We start from the raw sequence: 13,309 nt of genomic DNA, 5'->3' as shown, positions 1-13,309 counted from the left end.
CACATTGTATATTTGGTAAGAAAACAAGCCACAACTGCTTTAGTGTGACTATGCAACTTCAAAGTTAGCCAAAGGCTGAATTATTATAATTTAGTTTCATGGAAACTTCCTTTGAGGCTCAGACCAGATCTCCTATGTCCTTTCTCTGAAACAAACAAACAATCACTTTAAGTTACTTGTGAAGGACAACAGCATCAGCCTCTAACAGATCTGGTAGAGGAGTACTGGCAGAGCTAGAAAGGTAATGTCTGCAGGTGAGCACTTTTGCTGGATTGCCAGAGAGCCTGGCCAGGGCCTGCACAGCTTCAGGGATGGACAGCCTGAAGCTTCATAAAGTTGCCTTATTCTGTTCTGCTCTTGCTCTGTTCTGCTCTTATTTAAGCAAAACTCTTCCTCTGAGGCAGACTGAAAGTTCCTCACAGAGAACTGTTTTGCATATTTGAGTGATACATCACTTAGTTATGTCAAAATTTCTCAGGACTGTAAAGCTCATAGCTAGCCTAAATCTGTGAATCTACTGCAGTATTTTAGCTTCTTCCCAGTTATAAGTAGAGAAAAATTTATATAGATAAGACCCATTAAAAGTGACTGTTTCTCTTACTGGTGAAGAAGAAGCAGTTTTTCATCAAGATGGTTGAGAAGTTTGTGACATTTTTTAGCTCTTGGACCATAGACCATAGGGTTTGAAGGCTTGCAATCCCAGGACCTCTCTCTCTGAAAAATGAAAAAATATTGCTGTTCTGTCTTCTAGTCAATAGGACAGTTTTTGGTCACTGAAGCAGTACATACCTTTGAGACAGCTGATGTTCTGTTGATTAGAGATTTGAGGAATCAAGGGAAAGACTTAAAAGCAAGTGGTATGTAATGGAAAACTAATGTATCCATCAAAGCATAGTCGTTATGGGAAAGGTCTCTGGACCTCATGCTGCACTGGTGATGGGGACTCTGACATATCTATGTGGGACTGATGAAAGAGGAATTGTGAGAGATAACCACGACCAGTAGTGGCTGTATATCAGCAGCAGTATGCTGCAGGACTGCACTCTTAGCAAGGGGTAGGCTCTTCTCCCTGCACACCCTTTGCAGGAACAACTCCTTAAGTAAACTCTCTGTTTATAGGTCTTGCTGAAAATGCTATCCTGTGGAAGCAGATTTCTTGCTTTTCAGAACAAACACCGAGGACAATGAGACCTACACAAAGCCATTAGCATTCAGTGCTGAGCTATGCCGATGCTCTGGAGAGCGGATGGTCATGCCCCTTTCTTATTGCTGATGACTAGTTTCCAGCAGGGATAGCACTGGTGATGGATTGCTCAGTGCTGCTGTCCCAGCTCCCACACCTTATCTCTGCAGTCAATGCACAGCATCTCGGGCACAGCTCAGGAAGGTGACCAAGTGGTTCAGAGCACTGCAAGATGGGGGAGGGCAGGTAGATCAGAAAACAGCAGCAGACATGGAGAGCAGGCACGTGGATGCAAACATGTAGCTTTTGTTTCCAGATACTTGCAGTGTCAAGTTATTCTGGCAAGACCAAAATTACAGCTCAGTTATCACTGGATAAAAAAGAATTGGCACCAACACCCTGCAAGCACTTGTGTGAGGTAACCAAAGGTGAGATGGTGACAGATTTCAGCTGATAACTTGACTGGAGATAGGGAGTGCAAAACAGCAGAGCAAAGCCAGGCTGTGAGGAATGCACATGCCTGAGCCCTGCGTGGGTGCTGGGCTGATGTTCCCGGACTTTGTGGCTCTGTGTGCCTGCATTGCCACATTTCTGTCCTCCGCTCATTCCTAAAAAAACAGCAGGTGCTATGCAAGAAGAAATGCTTATCCCTGGGGAACATAATCCAATGAAGGGCAGGCCTGAAAAAACAGAGGTGGGATGAAAGTGATAGGGAAATCAAAAGGGAATAAAATAAAATAAAATAAAATAATGTATAACATAAAATAATAAAATAGATAAAATTAAATAAAAATAAAATTAAAAAACCTTTATATACTTCGGAATCTAAAGTATCTGCTCATCCAGAAACAAATTACATGGTTTTTCTGCCTGTAGCCCTCACCAGGATGTACGATGCTATGGCTCGATATGTTCAAACAACACTGCAAAGCAGAGCAGGGCAGAAAGCCAGAATGAGCTGGTTTCCTTGGGAAACCAAACCCACATTCTAGGCCCTTCTGCTGGGTCCCAGCTCCATCCTTGGGAGATCTCTTTTACCTTTCTGTGGCTCAGTCTGCTGTCTGAAGGTGGCCCCCCAGCACACTTTCCTCAAGTGATTTGATTTGTCCAGTCAGGCTGTGAATGTCTATGAGCAGGGACATCCAAGCTCTCATTTTGCACATGAATCATACCTAGCAACAGCTGGAGGCCCTCTGTTTTCTGCTCTAAGTGCATGTTTACTTGAGTATTTTGGTTTGCTTCAGTAGCAGCAGAGGGAAACACAGCAGCTGCGGCTCTGAAATGTTGAGGCTGTGGTTCCTCTGGAGTTGTTTGTTAGTACTGAAGGAGAGGAAAACATAGTTGAGGATTAATGGGCTTTTGTCTTCACAAGAATATAGCAGGGAAAGAAGGAAGAGGAAAGAATAAGCAGACCAACAATAGCTGAGGTGGACGTGATGCTGAGAGCACCCTAGGACCTGCAGAAACATGGTGCTCTCAGAACAGACCTCTGACCCTGTTGCCAAGACTTCTTCATAGCACCTCAATAGATGCCTGTAATTCTTTTAATCATAGTACTATGGAGTGGAGATTATTAATATTATTCACAATTTACAGATGAGAAAACTGAAGCACAAGGAGGAGAAATGTCTGGGCCAAAACTGTGAGTGTATTACTTGCCGTGGTGGGAATATGGGCACCCAGGTTTCCAGCCTGACACATTTATCTGCTTTAAACTGACTGTGTTCCACTGAAATTTGTATTCAGTTTTGATTGAGCATCATGGAACTGAGGGAACATGAGGAAGATGCAGCCTCATCCAGCTGCAGGAGTGCCCATCCTGCGTCTGCTCCGTCACACAAAGGAAAGACTCCTGCTGCTCAGGATTGGGCACAAACAACCCAAATTCCCTTTAACTGACTCACCAGCAACAAAAACCTCAATGTCATCAGTACTGCTAATCTTCCTGGAGAGGTAAGGTTTGAAGAGATAGGCAAAATTCTTTATACAATGAATTGAATGCATTGAAAAAGGAGAATGGGTAAAATCTGGGACATAGAACAAGAGAAAATGGTTTCAAAGTAAAAGAGGGGAGATTTAGATGGGGAAAAGAAAATTAAAAAAAAAAAAAGAAAGCTTTTCACAGTAAGGGTGGTGAAGCACTGGAATACGTTTCTGAGAGAGGTGGTGGATGCACCATCCCTGGAGGCACTCAAGGTCAGGCTGGAGGGGCTCTGAGCAACCTGATCTACCTGCAGTTGTCCCTGTTCATTGCAGGAGAGCTGGATGAGACGGCCTTTAAAGGTTCCTCCAACTCAAATGATTCTGTGATAGATGTTTTTGACCAGGGCAAGAGTCACGGCTTTTATATCAGCTGCGAAGGGACAGAGCACAACCCTCTAAGAGCTATGAATTCAATCTGTTGCAGCATTATAAAAACAGGATTTTCCAGGCTTGCTGTGATCTCCCTGCAGAGTTACAGTGGGGAGGATGAAGGTTGGGGGTGCTTCATGAAAATTTCTGTCACCAGACTCTTGTTGCTGTTTATTCCTATTGCACTGACTGTTTGGTTTCACCTGTCTCTTATCTACCATCTGTTCTGGCAGTAGATATTGTTGTATAAGCAAGATCAGAGCTTTCAAAAAGTGTCCTCAATTTTATTTATTTTTATTATTTTTCTGATATGCAAGCTGAAACATACAGGTATATTTCAGACTTCTAGAACAAGTCAGCTGTCCCAGAACTGGAATCAGGCTTTAATTTAACCTTCATAGGCACCATTACATCAATGAGCTATCATTTCCCAGAATGAAATGTACTTTTGAAGTTACATATATGTATTACATACATATACATATATACATTATTATTATTATTATTATTTTTGTTTCTCTGCATCCATGGTATCCCAGGAAAAGGATGCAAAATGAATGGAGAATGCCATTGCCAGGACCCCAGTGCTTAAAGCCAAGATGCAAGAGGGATGTCAGTTCTTAGGCAGTGCCAATGGTGCAAGTTAAAGTATCTCTTATGTGAAAGGACTTTGGGTAGCAGAAGGGGTGTGTTGGGTACTGAAGAGGAAATTAAGTTGCTTGCCTCATCCAAAACCTCTTGATTTAAATCACAATTGTTTTTCTGTCTATAACAGATTCTGCAGACATGACAGGAATGAACAACCTGCTCCTTGTTCACTTCCCTGAAGGTATTTGTGCAAACAACTCACTTTAACGTTGTTTTGCTTATCAGCATGTAACCTTGGACTGGGGTGTTACATACTGAGATCTCTCCCAAGGAGTGATGCTGTGATACTGATGTGTTAATGATGGTGCCCTGCCAGGGAGGTGTCAAATACATTTCTTCAGGAAAACAAAGGGAAAGGTAATTGCACAACACACAAAGGTTATTGTAATTTTCTTTAATGGCTGAATATTCCCCAAGGTTTTATTTAAACAGAAAGGCAATGGGCAAAGCCATTTGAAATGCATAGCGATATCAGTTCAGAATGGAAAATTAACCAACCACAGCTATAGGACAGTGAAGGTTGCAGTAGGAAAACAAAGAAGAAAACCCCAAATCCAGATAATTATCATTTTGTTCCTAATTAACCCTTGTGTTCAGTTTCTGCCCAGTTTTCCAGCCCTAAGGCAGAATGCACTTGCAAGACGGATGCCAGTTAATCCAGTTTGAAGAGTCCCATTACATTTGAAGCACAAGAACATTGCCTGAACTTGAAAATAAGTTGAAAACTACAACAATCTGCTGTTAGATTTCTTATTTTTAGATCAAAGGAATGAGATATGTGACCACAAAGGAAACTCCACCTGCACGCTTCACTTCTAAAGCTGAGGACATTATTTTTCTCTTAAAAGGCACCACTCCCCTATGTAAAACAATTTAGACAAGCTTTCAGAAAGTCAAGCTGACCTTTGCAAGCCTCTGCAAACTCTTTACTGAGTAATACTGAAACTTTAGAAGTTTAGAAGTTATTTGCTGGTCTTTGTAATAGACAACTGTTAGAACTATGTTTTACTGTGCTTTTTAACAAACGTTAACAACTTTCCTTCAAATGGTACTGACCTGCCAAATCTCTGACTTATTTACTTGCACAGAAGACCTACCACAAAAAACAAACAAACAAAAAAACCCCCACCAAAGTTCTCTCCAGAAAGTGTAACAGGAAAATGTGACTCATAATTTACCCAATCTACATGTTAGGGAGGAACAAACAATCCTGCAGGAAAAGGGGAGAAAAAAGAGTTTACCCAGCCCCTGACTTCATAACATTGAAATAAATCTTATGTGTCACTGATGATCAGAGATCAGAAAGAACATCTTGAACAGGAGAGGAAGTAATTAATAGTATGAGTTCATTATAGCTCTCCACTTATCCATCATTTCTTCCCAGAAAAAAAAAAAAAATCCTTTGCCAAAGCTCAGAAGCATATTCTACAGAGCAGAAGGAATAATAGGAAAATTAAATCCACGCATTGAACTAAAGCATTTCCCTGCTTGAAGTTGCATTAAATCCACATCAAAGGAGCAAGCAATTGATCACGTGTCACAGGACAGGATGGGGCTGCTACGTTAGCACTGAGTTAGGTTGCTCCCTCTCCTGCAAGGAAGAAAACTGCATTTCAAACCAGTCATTTCTAATAAGAGACAAAATCTGTATTCATCTATAGGTCAGGTCTTCAGTGTGATTCACTTTCTCGGTCTCTAAGTCACAATGATGTGACTGGAGCTCTCCAGCAGTTCTGCAATTACTCCCCAGCCACCGTCCTTCCAAACATCAGTTGAAAAGTACACAGCAAAGCTCCCTCTTCCTCATCCTCATCATCACTGGGGAGAAGACCAGTGTCATGAGCCACATAACCATGAGAAAGGCACACAACCTGTGACCAGAGAGGGCTACTGAAGAGATGTGATGCTCCTTTTCAAGAGGAATGTGCTCCTTTTGCCTGAAATATTTATCAAGAAATGAAAGGTGCCCAAGGGAAAGCCTTTCCCAACACTAAGGCCTTTGTAAACAAGTGCTTAATGTAAAATCAAATAAAATAAATTTTAAAAAATTAAAAATTAAAAAAAAACAAAACAACACACAAGCAAAATCATAACATGAAACAAAAAATCCCCTGAACTAAATGATGTGACTGTGGTTCCATGACATACTACAGGACCATCTGTTAGAAAACTGCCAGTTCCTTCTAGTGCTCCAGACTGATTATTTGAGATAAAACTACAAAATAATTCAATAGGAAACTGTTAACCGAGGTTTTTTTGTCCTTGAGGTACAGGCACTTATTCCTTCAGTTTCATTCTTACATGATGTATTTTACTGCCCCCGCAACTCACAGTCTGACTGAAAACAAACTAAACATGTCCAAAATAAAAGGAAGAAAAAAAAAAAAAGGAAAAAAAAAAGAGAACAAGCCTAGGATAAAAAGACACTGATAGTGATAAAGATGCATCTTTAAGAGGACACTCTAAAAATGAAAAAAATGCACATCTCATAAGAACTGCAACTGAGACTTTTCACATCAGAGATATCAGACACTTAATATCACAGCATTAACTATTCATGATGAGGATATATGGAACAGTTCAATAAATGATGACATAAATTTTCAAGATACGCAAGAATACTATGGGGAGGAGAGAGAGGGGAAAACAAGAAACAAACAAACAAAACTAAATGCCCTTTCTCTTACACAGATCAACCATTGGCTTTGAGTTTTCTGTTAAAGACCAAAATAGCATAGCATTGAAGATTACACATACATCCCGGTTCTCAAAACCATATTTTCCTAATTCTCTTTTCTGCTTCGTTTCTCCTGGATCTACATTGATCTCTCATCTCCTTTGTCAGCCTCAGAAGAAGGTGAAATCTGTAATAAAAATGGCACTGAGAGCTGGCATTGAGATGATTCAGGTCATTCATTTGTAATTATGTGTGGCATAGTACGTGCATGTTGAGAAGCTGCATTGTATCACACGGGGAGACTGCAGTCGTCACAGGCATGTGCAGCACAGAAGATGACTATTCTAGGAAGAAATATTTATGGTAATGGTGCTGTTAGGTGTTTAAATAACTATTTTACATGTCTGGAAGTCTGTTACTATGTCTGTTATATTTTCTTGACCTCTGTTCATTCCCGCTGCTCTCCTTATGCATGTATCAAGGCACATTCAGAGTTCTTAATGAAATTTAGGATTTTTTGACCTGTCAGAATTACCTGGAATAGCAGTAGGTGTAAGATTTGAGCTTGCTATAATTTTTCTTTCTTTCTTTCTTTTTTAAATTTGTTTGCACTATATCAGAGAAGAAAAGAGATGTCAGTCTTTGGATAGGGCATCTGGATTTGACCATAAAGCATTAGCTGGATTCAGTAGCACCAAACCTGTGGATGTGAACTCTTCTATTTCTGTCTTTGATCAGGAGGGTGCCTGCACCCTCTGTAAGGCTTCCCACATGCAGAATGATGCACAAGAACCTTGCATTACCAATTATAGTTTTCAGCTACTGGACTCTGATGTAGTGGTGAACTGATTACATGTCATTCAAAGTGCATGCTTAACTTCTAAATGGCAGTTTAGAATATCCACAGCATAACGATAAGTAATTGCTATCTAGGACAGCCCAATGCCTCATCCCATGCTGTTTGAACTGTCAGACTGCTGAGAAGCCCAGGATTTTCCACTGGAAAAATGGACTTCAAAATACTGCAGAGATGCAAGTTCATTCCTTTTCTGGATCTGCATTATCAGTGATCTGTCCAAATTTAGTTTAGGTGATGAAGATGTGTTGAAGCTGCCTTAACAGTAGGAGGTAATTTGTTTTGTGTTACAAGAGGTGAGGGGCAGGGAGTTAATTTATTCATTTAGAAAAAGAATCGATTAATGCCCGAAGCATATGTTTACCCTTGTAGGGAGCAGCTTAAAAAGTAAGATCCTTTCTTTAGATTAAAATAGGACTTTGAGGAAATATAGAACTTCTGCTGGATTTTAATTGATTCTCTATCTGCATCTTAGGGATACCTGCATACCTACTTCCTTTGAAGTTATTGTTGAGGGACCTAAAGGCTAAAGCTGCAAGGTAATTATTGATTGTTACGGAACCATATTAAATAAAATTCTCCCTTTATTTCTTCTTTATTGACCCTCTGCACACAACACCCAATTGATTTTAAATAGAGCAACCTACAGATAGAAAATGTTTAAACTTTCCAAAGACTTTTTAAAACCTCCTTCACAAGAAGTTATTGAAGAAACTTGTCAACCATCACGAGGCAAAGTAATGATGTGTTATATAGCCTATGTGGCAGAGAAATAGAGATAAGTAGCTATTTCTCACTGTTGACAGAGGTTAATACTGGGGTGACCTAGGCACCAGTGTTAGGTCCGGACTGAGGATATTCTATCTACACATTAAAGAACCGTAAGGGGTGAAAAGCAGGGTGACTATTTCTCCTTTATTATTCTAGTTTATTGAGGCTAGTGATTTGGAAAGGCCTGGCAAGCCTGGGGAAAGTGCCAGATGCAATGAATCTGCAGATAGAAATGACTTTTGTCGTTGCTGTAAATTAAGGATTTTGCCTCTGCTCCTTAACAAGAGCTGAAATATTGTTTTAGGATTATTATATTTCTGTTACTGCTGTTAGGCAATATTTTCTGCTGCTTCAGCTCTCTTCAGGACCAGGAGAGCATTAATGCTAATGCAAGAAAAGAGGCTGGGGTTTGGTTTGGGGCAGGAGGAGGAACCTGTCTGTTCAGCAGCATTCTCTACTTCAACCCTTCCATCCAGCTGCACTGCAAATTATTTGTCTGACGATCAAACAAAATCTGTCATTTGAGGAAATTGGCTCTCGTGAAGCTCAGGAGAGCCACTAGGCCAATTGCTTCTTGGTGGAAGTAGCAGCTATCCCCCTTGTTCTTCCATTCTCTGGGTATCTGTAATTCTCCCACCACAGCTGCAACGATGGCAACAGACCTGTAAAAGGTTTGACAGCTCATACCACTCTATCTCTTATCACTTGCATAAGGATCTTTCACAGCAGTTCCCGGTACATTAGCCTTTGAATAGCAATTTTCTTCCTCTTCTGTTGTGGTTCACAAAAACCCACCATCCAAGGCCTGCAAGATTATATACTAACAAGGAATTTAACACCACTTACAGAAAACCTGGAGGTGATGGCTGTGAAAAATGAAGTCATTTGCAGCCAGCCTACACAGACACTGCTGCCACTGCTGGCTGTGAGAGGGAGCTGTAGCAAGGACAGGACACTAGCAGGAGAACAAAAGCTCTGTCACTCCACATTGGTTAACCTTCAGCCAAATAGATTCGGACTTTCTAACCTCTACTGGGACTGACTGTTACAAAAGAAAAGAGTTTAGTGCAGGCTTATTGTGTTGAAATATATATCTGCCTTCATTATTTCTCTATCAAGCACCATTGGACTTGGTGACTGGTTCTTAAACTTCTCTATATAAAGAGCCTGTGTCAAAACAAGTTTCTCAACTTCTGACCAGCTACAAATAAGTAAATGGAGGTTGGTCATTCCCAGTGAGAAGAGAGACTGCAAATGTAGAAAGTCAATGGGAAGCATGGCTTGGAAAGAGTTATTCACTTACTGCAAATTTTAAACATACTTTTGTGTTTTAAAGAGTTTGCTGGTTTTGCCTGTTTCAGCAATAAGCATTACAAATGTTTTCCTGTGCTTCTTGCAACAGTGTGTTTCACAATATCAGCCCTGCAGAATACAGTGGTTTTACAGTTCAAGATTAAATAATAACACCATTTAGAAAGTAAACACTGAGCCTAAGGACTTCAAAGCTGCAACTTTCATGTATTCAGCTTTCACATACTTAAAATCACAACTAAGAGGAAAAAAAAGTAGACTAAACAAAATGGCATAATTCATCCATGTGAAAATAAGATTCTAGTTGCTCTCCTCAAGTTTAGACTTCTTTCTTTCTCTCTTCCCCAAATTATAGCATTAAAAATGTTTTCAGCTCTTTTCTCCCCATACCAAGCTAACATCCTCTGGAGGAGAATCCATTGGATTGTGTAAACCTGAAGTCTATTAGTGAATGCATCCTAATAGACAGGATTGCTACTCATTTCTTTCCTCCCTAGGGAGTAAGAGTAAAAACTCTTTCCACTGCCCTGGTCATAAAGACAGTTTCCTATTAGAACCTAGGTATGTAATCACAGGCAGAAATGCTGGCTATATTTTGCCATTTTGTATTTTTTTTTCAACTGCTCTTGTGATACACACTTTGCATTTTTTTTGCTCTTTTTTATGTTATTCGATAATGGTCTGTTTTCACTAAAAACACTAAAAAATTGTGCTTTGCTCTGCTTATATGTTACTATTGGAGATCTGTCATTTTCCATCATAATTTTTCCCCAAAATCATCAATTCAAAGTCAAGACTTGAGATTCATCATTTCAAAACTTTCCACACCACTAGCTCCACTGTTCAACCACACTTTTTTCTTTCCCCCAGCCAAATACCTTTTCTTGGCATGTAAGCAGGAAAAATTCAGACTTCATCGCCTTGGTAGAGATATCTTGTGCAGCTATACTACTGTGCTTTAACTACTTTCAATCATCTCTTTCCAGAGGTTGGCAAGACCAAAACAGTGTTTTAAAGGAGTGTCTTGCTACATAACTATGATCAAGAAGATTTTCTAAGGTCTAAGTTTACTTATATGTTGGAAAACAAATAAACAAACAAACAAACGAAAGTCAACGTCTGCTTTGTGCTTCTTTGCTATTTTACATAGAATGCCTGAAAGAGTGCTTCTATGTCCATGGAAACTACAACAAAGAGCACAATAACACTGATAGATAGAGAAAATTCTCAACTATAAAATGCTGTTTTTCAACACAGTCACCACCATTAGCCATGTGTTGTTGCGCTCATAAAACTCTGCACCAGCAGAGGTGACAAACTTGATGTTCAAGTTCACTTTCAGACTCACCACCCACCACCTCACTGTGCTCACATCCACTGTTGGGGTTCAGCAAGCATTGATGAATGTCACTGGGTGCCATTTTCTTCTGTACGGAGGAATTCAATAACACACCTTTTCTTCATACACACTTCCATGTTGGACACCATTTTGTCAGACTGCCCCTCTGCTGCCACCTGTTACACGATAACATAAGACATAAAGAAATACTGGTGGAATGTTCAACCTCTACAGCCATACCACCAACATTCACCTCTGATGCTGTGGGCAAACATAATAAAATAGGAGGCATTACTTTCGGAGCAGTCTTTTATATCAGCCTATGTTCCTTTATTGAAAAAAAATCAGTTATTATAAGAACAACATTTGAAGCTCAACTTCAGTTTTGCCAAGGCTAAACACCACAGATCAAATTAGATAAAATAATCAGCCCTACCTGTAATGTTTTTTCCCTAATATTTCTGAAGAAAGAGAAGCTCCACATCTCACAGAAGCAGATTAAGAGACCTGGCATCCCTGTAGACACTTGGCCTGACTAATGACTGAAACAGTGCCATGTGAAAATGTTTATCTGAAGACACTGTAGAAATGAAGAGCAGTTTGCTAAAACACAACCACTAAGGCCTGATATATCCTGTACCTCTTCTCAAGTCACATAACATTGAGGAAACCAATTTTAGGATGCTACCGCTGTTGACATTGATACGATGACAAAACCTATAATATTGGTAGACAGAATATTAAGCTCTCAGCTCTCGCAGACAGGAACACAGAGCTATGTATTCTTTTTGTTCATTTATGCTGCTTTTTAAGTTTCCACCAGCACATCTAGTCAGATATTTGCAAAGGAAGTTGAAGATTCCCGTGGGTTTTTCCATCTCTGCTTATTAGCTGCCATTCAAAACCAAGTGCATTAATTTATTTCTTCATTATAGAGAAAATGGTTGGAACAAATTGCCCCAAATTCTTCAACTCTCAAAAAGAAATTCTTATATACTGGGTACCAGTTGTGACAAGAAACTGATCCATGACACGATCCATTTATATAGAACTCAACCTAAAAAAATTCATCATCTCTTGTTGTTATGCTAATTTTGCCGAAGATATCCTGATAAGGAAGGTATCAGTTTTTGATGAGAAAACTGTACCAAAGCCCAGGAATTGGGGAAATTCCTACTCCTTATTTTCTTGTGATGGATGGTCCATGTGTAAGATAAATTACTCTGTCTCCCTTTCTGAAACAAAAGCAAAGTAACTTAAATAAATCAACTATGCTGGCCATCACTCTACCTGTTTACATATTTAAAAGTTTCCCCTGGCTATAAAGTTTTTTTCTGTTTTTTTTTTTAAGTCCCAATAATATACAAAGTATACATCCCAGTTTTAAAACAGAGAACTGAATGACAGAGTAACCAACAACCTACCATTATACACAGGTGAAATGTGAACACAAGGAGAAGTTTGACTTCACATTATGACAAATTAGAGTCTAGAAAAAAGCAAGTTCTGATAACATATTAAAAAGGGATACCAATATTCCCTACCATTAACTTGTTCTGAAAATAATTTTAGTGAAATTTCACATCTTCTGTGGGAAAAGTTTTATATTTTTATTTAATTAAATACCTTAATAGGTCGACTCTCATACTAGCTGTTAGCCTTTATCACTGTTGCTCTAGATTCTGAACAAACATGCTGCTCCAGCATCCTCACACACATCCACTGAGTACTCCCCTTCCCTCCCCTCTCCCAACACGACTACTGATTGATTTGCACAGCCACCAATGGGGAAAAACACGTTTTGAATTCCACAGTCCATCGTAGCTGCTCTCTGCAGCAAAAATGCTTATATATGCAGCAGACAGCTCTGCACTGACATGGGCCTCTGCCTTGCAGCAAAACTGCAGAGTAGCATTTCTCAGTCCGAATGGCTGAGAAACAAAGGACACCTAAGATTTTCTGAAAGAATAAATTCATAGAACATGTTTCATCCATCATCAGAGCAGGAAAACAACAAAAAACGCCTTCAGCATGAACACACAAAAGTGCTATAGAACACTGGAACAGTGGAATTCAAAATAGTAATGATAAGAAAAGCCAAGATGTTTCAGCCATTGGGATTATGGACTATATCTCACAAATGCACACACAAATTTTGCTCATTAAAATACT

General features: G+C 39.6%; 1 long non-coding RNA gene across 1 annotated transcript; it reads left to right on the top strand.

Annotated features, from left to right (window-relative positions):
• The first annotated feature begins 1,987 nt into the window (after window positions 1-1,987).
• Window positions 1,988-4,865, top strand: LOC104911984. The gene is made up of 4 exons (XR_004160956.1): window positions 1,988-2,825; window positions 2,930-3,136; window positions 4,311-4,364; window positions 4,781-4,865. It is a non-coding gene; the product is annotated as an uncharacterized LOC104911984 (long non-coding RNA).
• The last annotated feature ends 8,444 nt before the right edge of the window (window positions 4,866-13,309 follow it).

Source organism: Meleagris gallopavo, chromosome 1 (genome assembly GCF_000146605.3).
Source record: "Meleagris gallopavo isolate NT-WF06-2002-E0010 breed Aviagen turkey brand Nicholas breeding stock chromosome 1, Turkey_5.1, whole genome shotgun sequence".
Taxonomy (NCBI): Eukaryota; Metazoa; Chordata; class Aves; order Galliformes; family Phasianidae; genus Meleagris; species Meleagris gallopavo.
This window is presented reverse-complemented; position numbering and strand designations above follow the sequence as displayed.